Consider the following 14,950-nt stretch of genomic DNA (forward strand, 5'->3'; position numbering starts at 1 on the left):
GCTTTCCAGCCGTGCACGTTGCTTGACACGAGCCATGTACTGCATGTATAGCCCACTCCAAATCCTCGTGCATGGGGTATGCTTATCCATTTAGACGGATTCATCTAAAGGAGATAACGTACATATAATACCGCGCCTTCAATGCTGTCATTCTCTGTGCGTACACTACAAAAACCAATGGCAGCGGTGGGATTCGAACCCACGCCCTTTCGGACTGGTGCCTTAAACCAGCGCCTTAGACCGCTCGGCCACGCTACCTCCCGTTCACGTTTTAACCGCCTTACAAACTATAAAGCGTCAAAGGCATAGCAATCTACGATGACACTAGAAGCTTTCCAGCCGTGCACGTTGCTTGACACAAGCCATGTACTGCATGTATAGCCCACTCCAAATCCTCGTGCATGGGGTATGCTTATCCATTTAGACGGATTCATCTAAAGGAGATAACGTACATATAATACCGCGCCTTCAATGCTGTCATTCTCTGTGCATACACTACAAAAACCAATGGCAGCGGTGGGATTCGAACCCACGCGCTTTCGGACTGGTGCCTTAAACCAGCGCCTTAGATCGCTCGGCCACGCTACCTCCCGTTCACGTTTTAACCGCCTTACAAAGTACAAAGCGTCAAAGGCATAGCAATCTACGATGACACTAGAAGCTTTCCAGCCGTGCACGCTGCTTGACACGAGCCATGTACTGCATGTATAGCCCACTCCAAATCCTCGTGCATGGGGTATGCTTATCCATTTAGACGGATTCATCTAAAGGAGATAACGTACATATAATACCGCGCCTTCAATGCTCTCATTCTCTGTGCGTACCCTACAAAAACCAATGGCAGTGGTGGGATTCGAACCCACGCCCTTTCGGACTGGTGCCTTAAACCAGCGCCTTAGATCGCTCGGCCACGCTACCTCCCGTTCACGTTTTAACCGCCTTACAAAGTACAAAGCGTCAAAGGCATAGCAATCTACGATGAAACTATAAGCTTTCCAGCCGTGCACGTTGCTTGACACGAGCCATGTACTGCATGTATAGCCCACTCCAAATCCTCGTGCATGGGGTATGCTTATCCATTTAGACGGATTCATCTAAAGGAGATAACGTACATATAATACCGCGCCTTCAATGCTGTCATTCTCTGTGCGTACACTACAAAAACCAATGGCAGCGGTGGGATTCGAACCCACGCCCTTTCGGACTGGTGCCTTAAACCAGCGCCTTAGACCGCTCGGCCACGCTACCTCCCGTTCACGTTTTAACCGCCTTACAAACTATAAAGCGTCAAAGGCATAGCAATCTACGATGACACTAGAAGCTTTCCAGCCGTGCACGTTGCTTGACACAAGCCATGTACTGCATGTATAGCCCACTCCAAATCCTCGTGCATGGGGTATGCTTATCCATTTAGACGGATTCATCTAAAGGAGATAACGTACATATAATACCGCGCCTTCAATGCTGTCATTCTCTGTGCGTACACTACAAAAACCAATGGCAGCGGTGGGATTCGAACCCACGCGCTTTCGGACTGGTGCCTTAAACCAGCGCCTTAGATCGCTCGGCCACGCTACCTCCCGTTCACGTTTTAACCGCCTTACAAAGTACAAAGCGTCAAAGGCATAGCAATCTACGATGACACTAGAAGCTTTCCAGCCGTGCACGCTGCTTGACACGAGCCATGTACTGCATGTATAGCCCACTCCAAATCCTCGTGCATGGGGTATGCTTATCCATTTAGACGGATTCATCTAAAGGAGATAACGTACATATAATACCGCGCCTTCAATGCTCTCATTCTCTGTGCGTACCCTACAAAAACCAATGGCAGCGGTGGGATTCGAACCCACGCCCTTTCGGACTGGTGTCTTAAACCAGCGCCTTAGACCGCTCGGCCACGCTACCTCCCGTTCACGTTTTAACCGCCTTACAAAGCGTCAAAGGCACAGCAATCTACGATGAAACTAGAAGCTTTCCAGCCGTGCACGCTGCTTGACACGAGCCACGTACTGATAGCCCACTCCAAATCCTCGTGCATGGGGTGTGCTTATCCATATAGACGGATTCATCTAAAGGAGATAACGTACATATAATACCGCGCCTTCAATGCTGTCATTCTCTGTGCGTACACTACAAAAACCAATGGCAGCGGTGGGATTCGAACCCACGCCCTTTCGGACTGGTGCCTTAAACCAGCGCCTTAGACCGCTCGGCCACGCTACCTCCCGTTCACGTTTTAACCGCCTTACAAACTATAAAGCGTCAAAGGCATAGCAATCTACGATGAAACTAGAAGCTTTCCAGCCGTGCACGCTGCTTGACACGAGCCATGTACTGCATGTATAGCCCACTCCAAATCCTCGTGCATGGGGTATGCTTATCCATTTAGACGGATTCATCTAAAGGAGATAACGTACATATAATACCGCGCCTTCAATGCTCTCATTCTCTGTGCGTACCCTACAAAAACCAATGGCAGCGGTGGGATTCGAACCCACGCCCTTTCGGACTGGTGCCTTAAACCAGCGCCTTAGACCGCTCGGCCACGCTACCTCCCGTTCACGTTTTAACCGCCTTACAAAGTACAAAGCGTCAAAGGCATAGCAATCTACGATGAAACTAGAAGCTTTCCAGCCGTGCACGCTGCTTGACACGAGCCACGTACTGATAGCCCACTCCAAATCCTCGTGCATGGGGTATGCTTATCCATTTCGACGGATTCATCTAAAGGAGATAACGTACATATAATACCACGCCTTCAATGCTGTCATTCTCTGTGCGTACACTACAAAAACCAATGGCAGCGGTGGGATTCGAAGCCACGCCCTTTCGGACTGGTGCCCTATACCAGCGCCTTAAATCGCTCGGCCACGCTACCTCCCGTTCACGTTTTAACCGCCTTACAAAGTACAAAGCGTCAAAGGCATAGCAATCTACGATGAAACTAGAAGCTTTCCAGCCGTGCACGTTGCTTGACACGAGCCATGTACTGCATGTATAGCCCACTCCAAATCCTCGTGCATGGGGTATGCTTATCCATTTAGTCGGATTCATCTAAAGGAGATAACGTACATATAATACCGCGCCTTCAATGCTGTCATTCTCTGTGCGTACACTACAAAAACCAATGGCAGCGGTGGGATTCGAAGCCACGCCCTTTCGGACTGGTGCCTTAAACCAGCGCCTTAGATCGCTCGGCCACGCTACCTCCCGTTCACGTTTTAACCGCCTTACAAAGCGTCAAAGGCACAGCAATCTACGATGAAACTAGAAGCTTTCCAGCCGTGCACGCTGCTTGACACGAGCCACGTACTGATAGCCCACTCCAAATCCTCGTGCATGGGGTGTGCTTATCCATATAGACGGATTCATCTAAAGGAGATAACGTACATATAATACCGCGCCTTCAATGCTGTCATTCTCTCTGCGTACACTACAAAAACCAATGGCAGCGGCGGGATTCGAACCCACGCCCTTTCGGACTGGTGTCTTAAACCAGCGCCTTAGACCGCTCGGCCACGCTACCTCCCGTTCACGTTTTAACCGCCTTACAAAGTACAAAGCGTCAAAGGCATAGCAATCTACGATGAAACTAGAAGCTTTCCAGCCGTGCACGCTGCTTGACACGAGCCACGTACTGATAGCCCACTCCAAATCCTCGTGCATGGGGTATGCTTATCCATTTAGACGGATTCATCTAAAGGAGATAACGTACATATAATACCGCGCCTTCAATGCTGTCATTCTCTGTGCGTACACTACAAAAACCAATGGCAGCGGTGGGATTCGAAGCCACGCCCTTTCGGACTGGTGCCTTAAACCAGCGCCTTAGACCGCTCGGCCACGCTACCTCCCGTTCACGTTTTAACCGCCTTACAAACTATAAAGCGTCAAAGGCATAGCAATCTACGATGAAACTAGAAGCTTTCCAGCCGTGCACGCTGCTTGACACGAGCCATGTACTGCATGTATAGCCCACTCCAAATCCTCGTGCATGGGGTATGCTTATCCATTTAGACGGATTCATCTAAAGGAGATAACGTACATATAATACCGCGCCTTCAATGCTCTCATTCTCTGTGCGTACCCTACAAAAACCAATGGCAGCGGTGGGATTCGAACCCACGCCCTTTCGGACTGGTGCCTTAAACCAGCGCCTTAGACCGCTCGGCCACGCTACCTCCCGTTCACGTTTTAACCGCCTTACAAAGTACAAAGCGTCAAAGGCATAGCAATCTACGATGAAACTAGAAGCTTTCCAGCCGTGCACGCTGCTTGACACGAGCCACGTACTGATAGCCCACTCCAAATCCTCGTGCATGGGGTATGCTTATCCATTTCGACGGATTCATCTAAAGGAGATAACGTACATATAATACCACGCCTTCAATGCTGTCATTCTCTGTGCGTACACTACAAAAACCAATGGCAGCGGTGGGATTCGAAGCCACGCCCTTTCGGACTGGTGCCTTAAACCAGCGCCTTAGATCGCTCGGCCACGCTACCTCCCGTTCACGTTTTAACCGCCTTACAAAGTACAAAGCGTCAAAGGCATAGCAATCTACGACGACACTAGAAGCTTTCCAGCCGTGCACGCTGCTTGACACGAGCCATGTACTGCATGTATAGCCCACTCCAAATCCTCGTGCATGGGGTATGCTTATCCATTTAGACGGATTCATCTAAAGGAGATAACGTACATATAATACCGCGCCTTCAATGCTGTCATTCTCTGTGCGTACACTACAAAAACCAATGGCAGCGGTGGGATTCGAACCCACGCCCTTTCGGACTGGTGCCTTAAACCAGCGCCTTAGACCGCTCGGCCACGCTACCTCCCGTTCACGTTTTAACCGCCTTACAAAGTACAAAGCGTCAAAGGCATAGCAATCTACGATGAAACTAGAAGCTTTCCAGCCGTGCACGCTGCTTGACACGAGCCACGTACTGATAGCCCACTCCAAATCCTCGTGCATGGGGTATGCTTATCCATTTCGACGGATTCATCTAAAGGAGATAACGTACATATAATACCACGCCTTCAATGCTGTCATTCTCTGTGCGTACACTACAAAAACCAATGGCAGCGGTGGGATTCGAAGCCACGCCCTTTCGGACTGGTGCCTTAAACCAGCGCCTTAGATCGCTCGGCCACGCTACCTCCCGTTCACGTTTTAACCGCCTTACAAAGTACAAAGCGTCAAAGGCATAGCAATCTACGATGACACTAGAAGCTTTCCAGCCGTGCACGCTGCTTGACACGAGCCATGTACTGATAGCCCACTCCAAATCCTCGTGCATGGGGTATGCTTATCCATTTCGACGGATTCATCTAAAGGAGATAACGTACATATAATACCACGCCTTCAATGCTGTCATTCTCTGTGCGTACACTACAAAAACCAATGGCAGCGGTGGGATTCGAAGCCACGCCCTTTCGGACTGGTGCCTTAAACCAGCGCCTTAGATCGCTCGGCCACGCTACCTCCCGTTCACGTTTTAACCGCCTTACAAAGTACAAAGCGTCAAAGGCATAGCAATCTACGATGAAACTAGAAGCTTTCCAGCCGTGCACGCTGCTTGACACGAGCCACGTACTGATAGCCCACTCCAAATCCTCGTGCATGGGGTATGCTTATCCATTTCGACGGATTCATCTAAAGGAGATAACGTACATATAATACCGCGCCTTCAATGCTGTCATTCTCTGTGCGTACACTACAAAAACCAATGGCAGCGGTGGGATTCGAAGCCACGCCCTTTCGGACTGGTGCCTTAAACCAGCGCCTTAGATCGCTCGGCCACGCTACCTCCCGTTCACGTTTTAACCGCCTTACAAAGTACAAAGCGTCAAAGGCATAGCAATCTACGACGACACTAGAAGCTTTCCAGCCGTGCACGCTGCTTGACACGAGCCATGTACTGCATGTATAGCCCACTCCAAATCCTCGTGCATGGGGTATGCTTATCCATTTAGACGGATTCATCTAAAGGAGATAACGTACATATAATACCGCGCCTTCAATGCTGTCATTCTCTGTGCGTACACTACAAAAACCAATGGCAGCGGTGGGATTCGAACCCACGCCCTTTCGGACTGGTGCCTTAAACCAGCGCCTTAGACCGCTCGGCCACGCTACCTCCCGTTCACGTTTTAACCGCCTTACAAAGTACAAAGCGTCAAAGGCATAGCAATCTACGATGAAACTAGAAGCTTTCCAGCCGTGCACGCTGCTTGACACGAGCCACGTACTGATAGCCCACTCCAAATCCTCGTGCATGGGGTATGCTTATCCATTTCGACGGATTCATCTAAAGGAGATAACGTACATATAATACCACGCCTTCAATGCTGTCATTCTCTGTGCGTACACTACAAAAACCAATGGCAGCGGTGGGATTCGAAGCCACGCCCTTTCGGACTGGTGCCTTAAACCAGCGCCTTAGATCGCTCGGCCACGCTACCTCCCGTTCACGTTTTAACCGCCTTACAAAGTACAAAGCGTCAAAGGCATAGCAATCTACGATGACACTAGAAGCTTTCCAGCCGTGCACGCTGCTTGACACGAGCCATGTACTGATAGCCCACTCCAAATCCTCGTGCATGGGGTATGCTTATCCATTTCGACGGATTCATCTAAAGGAGATAACGTACATATAATACCACGCCTTCAATGCTGTCATTCTCTGTGCGTACACTACAAAAACCAATGGCAGCGGTGGGATTCGAAGCCACGCCCTTTCGGACTGGTGCCTTAAACCAGCGCCTTAGATCGCTCGGCCACGCTACCTCCCGTTCACGTTTTAACCGCCTTACAAAGTACAAAGCGTCAAAGGCATAGCAATCTACGATGAAACTAGAAGCTTTCCAGCCGTGCACGCTGCTTGACACGAGCCACGTACTGATAGCCCACTCCAAATCCTCGTGCATGGGGTATGCTTATCCATTTCGACGGATTCATCTAAAGGAGATAACGTACATATAATACCGCGCCTTCAATGCTGTCATTCTCTGTGCGTACACTACAAAAACCAATGGCAGCGGTGGGATTCGAACCCACGCCCTTTCGGACTGGTGCCTTAAACCAGCGCCTTAGACCGCTCGGCCACGCTACCTCCCGTTCACGTGTTAACCGCCTTACAAAGTACAAAGCGTCAAAGGCATAGCAATCTACGATGAAACTAGAAGCTTTCCAGCCGTGCACGCTGCTTGACACGAGCCATGTACTGCATGTATAGCCCACTCCAAATCCTCGTGCATGGGGTATGCTTATCCATTTAGACGGATTCATCTAAAGGAGATAACGTACATATAATACCGCGCCTTCAATGCTGTCATTCTCTGTGCGTACACTACAAAAACCAATGGCAGCGGTGGGATTCGAACCCACGCCCTTTCGGACTGGTGCCTTAAACCACCGCCTTAGACCGCTCGGCCACGCTACCTCCCGTTCACGTTTTAACCGCCTTACAAAGTACAAAGCGTCAAAGGCATAGCAATCTACGATGAAACTAGAAGCTTTCCAGCCGTGCACGTTGCTTCACACGAGCCATGTACTGCATGTATAGCCCACTCCAAATGCTCGTGCATGGGGTATGCTTATCCATTTAGACGGATTCATCTAAAGGAGATAACGTACATATAATACCGCGCCTTCAATGCTGTCATTCTCTGTGCGTACACTACAAAAACCAATGGCAGCGGTGGGATTCGAAGCCACGCCCTTTCGGACTGGTGCCTTATACCAGCGCCTTAAATCGCTCGGCCACGCTACCTCCCGTTCACGTTTTAACCGCCTTACAAAGTACAAAGCGTCAAAGGCATAGCAATCTACGATGAAACTAGAAGCTTTCCAGCCGTGCACGTTGCTTGACACGAGCCATGTACTGCATGTATAGCCCACTCCAAATCCTCGTGCATGGGGTATGCTTATCCATTTAGTCGGATTCATCTAAAGGAGATAACGTACATATAATACCGCGCCTTCAATGCTGTCATTCTCTGTGCGTACGCTACAAAAACCAATGGCAGCGGTGGGATTCGAAGCCACGCCCTTTCGGACTGGTGCCTTAAACCAGCGCCTTAGATCGCTCGGCCACGCTACCTCCCGTTCACGTTTTAACCGCCTTACAAAGTACAAAGCGTCAAAGGCATAGCAATCTACGATGAAACTATAAGCTTTCCAGCCGTGCACGTTGCTTGACACGAGCCATGTACTGCATGTATAGCCCACTCCAAATCCTCGTGCATGGGGTATGCTTATCCATTTAGACGGATTCATCTAAAGGAGATAACGTACATATAATACCGCGCCTTCAATGCTGTCATTCTCTGTGCGTACACTACAAAAACCAATGGCAGCGGTGGGATTCGAACCCACGCGCTTTCGGACTGGTGCCTTAAACCAGCGCCTTAGATCGCTCGGCCACGCTACCTCCCGTTCACGTTTTAACCGCCTTACAAAGTACAAAGCGTCAAAGGCATAGCAATCTACGATGACACTAGAAGCTTTCCAGCCGTGCACGCTGCTTGACACGAGCCATGTACTGCATGTATAGCCCACTCCAAATCCTCGTGCATGGGGTATGCTTATCCATTTAGACGGATTCATCTAAAGGAGATAACGTACATATAATACCGCGCCTTCAATGCTCTCATTCTCTGTGCGTACCCTACAAAAACCAATGGCAGCGGTGGGATTCGAACCCACGCCCTTTCGGACTGGTGTCTTAAACCAGCGCCTTAGACCGCTCGGCCACGCTACCTCCCGTTCACGTTTTAACCGCCTTACAAAGCGTCAAAGGCACAGCAATCTACGATGAAACTAGAAGCTTTCCAGCCGTGCACGCTGCTTGACACGAGCCACGTACTGATAGCCCACTCCAAATCCTCGTGCATGGGGTGTGCTTATCCATATAGACGGATTCATCTAAAGGAGATAACGTACATATAATACCGCGCCTTCAATGCTGTCATTCTCTCTGCGTACACTACAAAAACCAATGGCAGCGGCGGGATTCGAACCCACGCCCTTTCGGACTGGTGCCTTAAACCAGCGCCTTAGACCGCTCGGCCACGCTACCTCCCGTTCACGTTTTAACCGCCTTACAAAGTACAAAGCGTCAAAGGCATAGCAATCTACGATGAAACTAGAAGCTTTCCAGCCGTGCACGCTGTTTGACACGAGCCACGTACTGATAGCCCACTCCAAATCCTCGTGCATGGGGTATGCTTATCCATTTAGACGGATTCATCTAAAGGAGATAACGTACATATAATACCGCGCCTTCAATGCTGTCATTCTCTGTGCGTACACTACAAAAACCAATGGCAGCGGTGGGATTCGAAGCCACGCCCTTTCGGACTGGTGCCTTAAACCAGCGCCTTAGACCGCTCGGCCACGCTACCTCCCGTTCACGTTTTAACCGCCTTACAAACTATAAAGCGTCAAAGGCATAGCAATCTACGATGAAACTAGAAGCTTTCCAGCCGTGCACGCTGCTTGACACGAGCCATGTACTGCATGTATAGCCCACTCCAAATCCTCGTGCATGGGGTATGCTTATCCATTTAGACGGATTCATCTAAAGGAGATAACGTACATATAATACCGCGCCTTCAATGCTCTCATTCTCTGTGCGTACCCTACAAAAACCAATGGCAGCGGTGGGATTCGAACCCACGCCCTTTCGGACTGGTGCCTTAAACCAGCGCCTTAGACCGCTCGGCCACGCTACCTCCCGTTCACGTTTTTAACCGCCTTACAAAGTACAAAGCGTCAAAGGCATAGCAATCTACGATGAAACTAGAAGCTTTCCAGCCGTGCACGCTGCTTGACACGAGCCACGTACTGATAGCCCACTCCAAATCCTCGTGCATGGGGTGTGCTTATCCATATAGACGGATTCATCTAAAGGAGATAACGTACATATAATACCGCGCCTTCAATGCTGTCATTCTCTGTGCGTACACTACAAAAACCAATGGCAGCGGTGGGATTCGAACCCACGCCCTTTCGGACTGGTGCCTTAAACCAGCGCCTTAGACCGCTCGGCCACGCTACCTCCCGTTCACGTTTTAACCGCCTTACAAAGTACAAAGCGTCAAAGGCATAGCAATCTACGATGACACTAGAAGCTTTCCAGCCGTGCACGCTGCTTGGCACGAGCCATGTACTGCATGTATAGCCCACTCCAAATCCTCGTGCATGGGGTATGCTTATCCATTTAGACGGATTCATCTAAAGGAGATAACGTACATATAATACCGCGCCTTCAATGCTGTCATTCTCTGTGCGTACACTACAAAAACCAATGGCAGCGGTGGGATTCGAACCCACGCGCTTTCGGACTGGTGCCTTAAACCAGCGCCTTAGATCGCTCGGCCACGCTACCTCCCGTTCACGTTTTAACCGCCTTACAAAGTACAAAGCGTCAAAGGCATAGCAATCTACGATGACACTAGAAGCTTTCCAGCCGTGCACGCTGCTTGACACGAGCCATGTACTGCATGTATAGCCCACTCCAAATCCTCGTGCATGGGGTATGCTTATCCATTTAGACGGATTCATCTAAAGGAGATAACGTACATATAATACCGCGCCTTCAATGCTCTCATTCTCTGTGCGTACCCTACAAAAACCAATGGCAGCGGTGGGATTCGAACCCACGCCCTTTCGGACTGGTGTCTTAAACCAGCGCCTTAGACTGCTCGGCCACACTACCTCCCGTTCACGTTTTAACCGCCTTACAAAGCGTCAAAGGCACAGCAATCTACGATGAAACTAGAAGCTTTCCAGCCGTGCACGCTGCTTGACACGAGCCACGTACTGATAGCCCACTCCAAATCCTCGTGCATGGGGTGTGCTTATCCATATAGACGGATTCATCTAAAGGAGATAACGTACATATAATACCGCGCCTTCAATGCTGTCATTCTCTCTGCGTACACTACAAAAACCAATGGCAGCGGCGGGATTCGAACCCACGCCCTTTCGGACTGGTGCCTTAAACCAGCGCCTTAGACCGCTCGGCCAAGCTACCTCCCGTTCACGTTTTAACCGCCTTACAAAGTACAAAGCGTCAAAGGCATAGCAATCTACGATGAAACTAGAAGCTTTCCAGCCGTGCACGCTGTTTGACACGAGCCATGTACTGCATGTATAGCCCACTCCAAATCCTCGTGCATGGGGTATGCTTATCCATTTAGACGGATTCATCTAAAGGAGATAACGTACATATAATACCGCGCCTTCAATGCTGTCATTCTCTGTGCGTACACTACAAAAACCAATGGCAGCGGTGGGATTCGAACCCACGCGCTTTCGGACTGGTGCCTTAAACCAGCGCCTTAGATCGCTCGGCCACGCTACCTCCCGTTCACGTTTTAACCGCCTTACAAAGTACAAAGCGTCAAAGGCATAGCAATCTACGATGACACTAGAAGCTTTCCAGCCGTGCACGCTGCTTGACACGAGCCATGTACTGCATGTATAGCCCACTCCAAATCCTCGTGCATGGGGTATGCTTATCCATTTAGACGGATTCATCTAAAGGAGATAACGTACATATAATACCGCGCCTTCAATGCTGTCATTCTCTGTGCGTACACTACAAAAACCAATGGCAGCGGTGGGATTCGAACCCACGCGCTTTCGGACTGGTGCCTTAAACCAGCGCCTTAGATCGCTCGGCCACGCTACCTCCCGTTCACGTTTTAACCGCCTTACAAAGTACAAAGCGTCAAAGGCATAGCAATCTACGATGACACTAGAAGCTTTCCAGCCGTGCACGCTGCTTGACACGAGCCATGTACTGCATGTATAGCCCACTCCAAATCCTCGTGCATGGGGTATGCTTATCCATTTAGACGGATTCATCTAAAGGAGATAACGTACATATAATACCGCGCCTTCAATGCTGTCATTCTCTGTGCGTACACTACAAAAACCAATGGCAGCGGTGGGATTCGAACCCACGCGCTTTCGGACTGTTGCCTTAAACCAGCGCCTTAGATCGCTCGGCCACGCTACCTCCCGTTCACGTTTTAACCGCCTTACAAAGTACAAAGCGTCAAAGGCATAGCAATCTACGATGACACTAGAAGCTTTCCAGCCGTGCACGCTGCTTGACACGAGCCATGTACTGCATGTATAGCCCACTCCAAATCCTCGTGCATGGGGTATGCTTATCCATTTAGACGGATTCATCTAAAGGAGATAACGTACATATAATACCGCGCCTTCAATGCTGTCATTCTCTGTGCGTACACTACAAAAACCAATGGCAGCGGTGGGATTCGAACCCACGCCCTTTCGGACTGGTGCCTTAAACCAGCGCCTTAGACCACTCGGCCACGTTACCCCCCGTTCACGTTTTAACCGCCTTACAAAGTACAAAGCGTCAAAGGCATAGCAATCTACGATGACACTAGAAGCTTTCCAGCCGTGCACGCTGCTTGACACGAGCCATGTACTGCATGTATAGCCCACTCCAAATCCTCGTGCATGGGGTATGCTTATCCATTTAGACGGATTCATCTAAAGGAGATAACGTACATATAATACCGCGCCTTCAATGCTGTCATTCTCTGTGCGTACACTACAAAAACCAATGGCAGCGGTGGGATTCGAACCCACGCCCTTTCGGACTGGTGCCTTAAACCCTGCGCCTTAGACCACTCGGCCACGTTACCTCCCGTTCACGTTTTAACCGCCTTACAAAGTACAAAGCGTCAAAGGCATAGCAATCTACGATGAAACTAGAAGCTTTCCAGCCGTGCACGCTGCTTGACACGAGCCACGTACTGATAGCCCACTCCAAATCCTCGTGCATGGGGTATGCTTATCCATTTAGACGGATTCATGTAAAGGAGATAACGTACATATAATACCGCGCCTTCAATGCTGTCATTCTCTGTGCGTACATACAAAAACCTATGGCAGCGGTGGGATTCGAACCCACGCCCTTTCGGACTGGTGCCTTAAACCAGCGCCTTAGACCGCTCGGCCACGCTACCTCCCGTTCACGTTTTAACCGCCTTACAAAGTACAAAGCGTCAAAGGCATAGCAATCTACGATGAAACTAGAAGCTTTCCAGCCGTGCACGCTGCTTGACACGAGCCATGTACTGCATGTATAGCCCACTCCAAATCCTCGTGCATGGGGTATGCTTATTCATTTAGACGGATTCATCTAAAGGAGATAACGTACATATAATACCGCGCCTTCAATGCTGTCATTCTCTGTGCGTACACTACAAAAACCAATGGCAGCGGTGGGATTCGAACCCACGCCCTTTCGGACTGGTGCCTTTAACCAGTGCCTTAGACCGCTCGGCCACGCTATTTTTTTTTCTTTTGAACAAAATTACTTTATTTCGCTCACTATGTGATTTACATCAGTGCTAGATGAATATTTACATTATGAATATGAAACCGTGAGATTTACAGTGACTTGTGTCTTTTTGTACCAAGCTTCTCACATACGGATGTAAGCCAAGCTGGTGTCTCGTTTCTGTGTCGTGCCATGGTCATCATACCTGAAAGCTCTTTTCGTAAGAAGAACATGGGAGGCATGAGAGGTTCCTCATTTCGATCCAGCATGCGTACTTTCCATAAGGAAAACATAGCAATAACACATATAACATCATATCTCGGACCATTCTTCTCAATTAAGGGGAGGAAGCGTATTGTATGAGGGTTTAGCCTGAGTCGTACATCAATAGCCCTACTTAAATCATCCCACAAGAAAGCCGCCTCCGTACAGTCAATAAACACATGGTCTATAGTCTCTGGTACTTTACAATATCTGCAATTCGTACTCCATGGTACGAATATGCCTTTTTGTTCGAGCCACGTTTTTACGGGCAGCGTGCCAGTATGCAGCTTAAAAAAGAACGTTTTCAGGTTGGGTCTGATTGGCATCCTTTTTACCCTGCACAGTATTTCTTTTCCAGGTCACTCGTGTGGGATGCTCCTATACATTGGCATTGGGAACAACACTTTGATCAGGTCTCCATGCAACCGTTTTTTTGACACAGACATGATGTAATCACATGAAAATCTCGCTAAACAAAACTGGACGCTTTCTATAACTTCTCTGAAGAATCCGCTGGGTGTAACATGGCGTATCCTTGTTGCAACTGTTATATGAGGCAAATGATCTAACGCTATGCACTGCTTCACATGCTCTAGCAAAGCGTGTGCCTTAGTCCGGTAAAACAAAACCCTCATTACAACCTTCTTAACAAAGACATGCTGCAAGCCCAACCCGCCACATTCCAACGTTTTGAACAAGTTGTTCCTTAGACATCGGTTCAAACGAAGAACCCCACACAAAAGTTGCAAAAATCCTATGCATTTTTTGTATATTTGCGCGAGAACAATGCATGACATGCAGCAGATATGTGATCCTAGCAAGCATGAAGATATTACAAATACTTGCACGTTGAAAGATAGAAAGTGTGGTTTGCTTCCACACGAAGGCTTGTTTACGCAGTCTACTTGTGATCTCATTCCACATGCCGTTCGTGTTCTTGCTCTCTCCTAACGGGGCTCCTAGGTACGTCCCAGGTACAGTTTGCCATTTTATACCAGCGTACATCTCTGGGGTTGTTCCCCAGACCCCACCCCATATTCCAAGTGATTTTTCTTTGTTTACAACTGGCACCGGATACAGAACAAAAATGCTCAATTTTTTCAAACACCATATTCACACTTTGCTTGTTTCCACCACTACAGCAATGTCATCTGCATACGCAAGCACTTTTACCTCTGAACTACCTAATTTAAACCCTCTCATGTTTACACAACTGATAATGTCCTGGCATAGCGGTTCTAGATATAAGGCAAAAAGCAAGGGGGAAAGGGGGCATCCCTGCCTCACCGATGATTTAACAGGTATCGGGTCACTACAACTACCGTTTAAAATCAGCTTCGTTGACACG

The 14,950-nt window shown here is 49.0% G+C and overlaps 20 non-coding genes across 20 annotated transcripts; all 20 read right to left on the minus strand.

The window, feature by feature from the left end:
- Positions 1 to 178: 178 nt before the first annotated feature.
- Trnal-aag (transfer RNA leucine (anticodon AAG)) lies at positions 179 to 258 on the minus strand. Its single transcript has one exon. It is a non-coding gene; the product is annotated as a tRNA-Leu (tRNA).
- Positions 259 to 1,168: 910 nt separating this feature from the next.
- Trnal-aag (transfer RNA leucine (anticodon AAG)) lies at positions 1,169 to 1,248 on the minus strand. The gene has a single exon. It is a non-coding gene; the product is annotated as a tRNA-Leu (tRNA).
- Positions 1,249 to 1,828: 580 nt separating this feature from the next.
- Trnal-aag (transfer RNA leucine (anticodon AAG)) lies at positions 1,829 to 1,908 on the minus strand. The gene has a single exon. It is a non-coding gene; the product is annotated as a tRNA-Leu (tRNA).
- A 238-nt stretch (positions 1,909 to 2,146) lies between these two features.
- On the minus strand, positions 2,147 to 2,226 carry Trnal-aag (transfer RNA leucine (anticodon AAG)). The gene has a single exon. It is a non-coding gene; the product is annotated as a tRNA-Leu (tRNA).
- Positions 2,227 to 2,476: 250 nt separating this feature from the next.
- Trnal-aag (transfer RNA leucine (anticodon AAG)) lies at positions 2,477 to 2,556 on the minus strand. Its single transcript has one exon. It is a non-coding gene; the product is annotated as a tRNA-Leu (tRNA).
- Positions 2,557 to 3,449: 893 nt separating this feature from the next.
- On the minus strand, positions 3,450 to 3,529 carry Trnal-aag (transfer RNA leucine (anticodon AAG)). The gene has a single exon. It is a non-coding gene; the product is annotated as a tRNA-Leu (tRNA).
- A 245-nt stretch (positions 3,530 to 3,774) lies between these two features.
- On the minus strand, positions 3,775 to 3,854 carry Trnal-aag (transfer RNA leucine (anticodon AAG)). Its single transcript has one exon. It is a non-coding gene; the product is annotated as a tRNA-Leu (tRNA).
- A 250-nt stretch (positions 3,855 to 4,104) lies between these two features.
- Positions 4,105 to 4,184, minus strand: Trnal-aag (transfer RNA leucine (anticodon AAG)). The gene has a single exon. It is a non-coding gene; the product is annotated as a tRNA-Leu (tRNA).
- Positions 4,185 to 4,759: 575 nt separating this feature from the next.
- On the minus strand, positions 4,760 to 4,839 carry Trnal-aag (transfer RNA leucine (anticodon AAG)). Its single transcript has one exon. It is a non-coding gene; the product is annotated as a tRNA-Leu (tRNA).
- A 1,225-nt stretch (positions 4,840 to 6,064) lies between these two features.
- On the minus strand, positions 6,065 to 6,144 carry Trnal-aag (transfer RNA leucine (anticodon AAG)). The gene has a single exon. It is a non-coding gene; the product is annotated as a tRNA-Leu (tRNA).
- An 895-nt stretch (positions 6,145 to 7,039) lies between these two features.
- Trnal-aag (transfer RNA leucine (anticodon AAG)) lies at positions 7,040 to 7,119 on the minus strand. Its single transcript has one exon. It is a non-coding gene; the product is annotated as a tRNA-Leu (tRNA).
- A 250-nt stretch (positions 7,120 to 7,369) lies between these two features.
- Trnal-aag (transfer RNA leucine (anticodon AAG)) lies at positions 7,370 to 7,449 on the minus strand. Its single transcript has one exon. It is a non-coding gene; the product is annotated as a tRNA-Leu (tRNA).
- A 1,240-nt stretch (positions 7,450 to 8,689) lies between these two features.
- On the minus strand, positions 8,690 to 8,769 carry Trnal-aag (transfer RNA leucine (anticodon AAG)). The gene has a single exon. It is a non-coding gene; the product is annotated as a tRNA-Leu (tRNA).
- Positions 8,770 to 9,007: 238 nt separating this feature from the next.
- Positions 9,008 to 9,087, minus strand: Trnal-aag (transfer RNA leucine (anticodon AAG)). The gene has a single exon. It is a non-coding gene; the product is annotated as a tRNA-Leu (tRNA).
- A 245-nt stretch (positions 9,088 to 9,332) lies between these two features.
- Positions 9,333 to 9,412, minus strand: Trnal-aag (transfer RNA leucine (anticodon AAG)). The gene has a single exon. It is a non-coding gene; the product is annotated as a tRNA-Leu (tRNA).
- Positions 9,413 to 9,662: 250 nt separating this feature from the next.
- On the minus strand, positions 9,663 to 9,742 carry Trnal-aag (transfer RNA leucine (anticodon AAG)). The gene has a single exon. It is a non-coding gene; the product is annotated as a tRNA-Leu (tRNA).
- Positions 9,743 to 9,988: 246 nt separating this feature from the next.
- Trnal-aag (transfer RNA leucine (anticodon AAG)) lies at positions 9,989 to 10,068 on the minus strand. The gene has a single exon. It is a non-coding gene; the product is annotated as a tRNA-Leu (tRNA).
- A 580-nt stretch (positions 10,069 to 10,648) lies between these two features.
- Positions 10,649 to 10,728, minus strand: Trnal-aag (transfer RNA leucine (anticodon AAG)). The gene has a single exon. It is a non-coding gene; the product is annotated as a tRNA-Leu (tRNA).
- Positions 10,729 to 12,286: 1,558 nt separating this feature from the next.
- Positions 12,287 to 12,366, minus strand: Trnal-aag (transfer RNA leucine (anticodon AAG)). The gene has a single exon. It is a non-coding gene; the product is annotated as a tRNA-Leu (tRNA).
- A 575-nt stretch (positions 12,367 to 12,941) lies between these two features.
- Positions 12,942 to 13,021, minus strand: Trnal-aag (transfer RNA leucine (anticodon AAG)). The gene has a single exon. It is a non-coding gene; the product is annotated as a tRNA-Leu (tRNA).
- Positions 13,022 to 14,950: the final 1,929 nt, after the last annotated feature.

Source organism: Ornithodoros turicata, unplaced genomic scaffold, assembly GCF_037126465.1.
Source record: "Ornithodoros turicata isolate Travis unplaced genomic scaffold, ASM3712646v1 Chromosome25, whole genome shotgun sequence".
Classification (NCBI taxonomy): Eukaryota; Metazoa; Arthropoda; class Arachnida; order Ixodida; family Argasidae; genus Ornithodoros; species Ornithodoros turicata.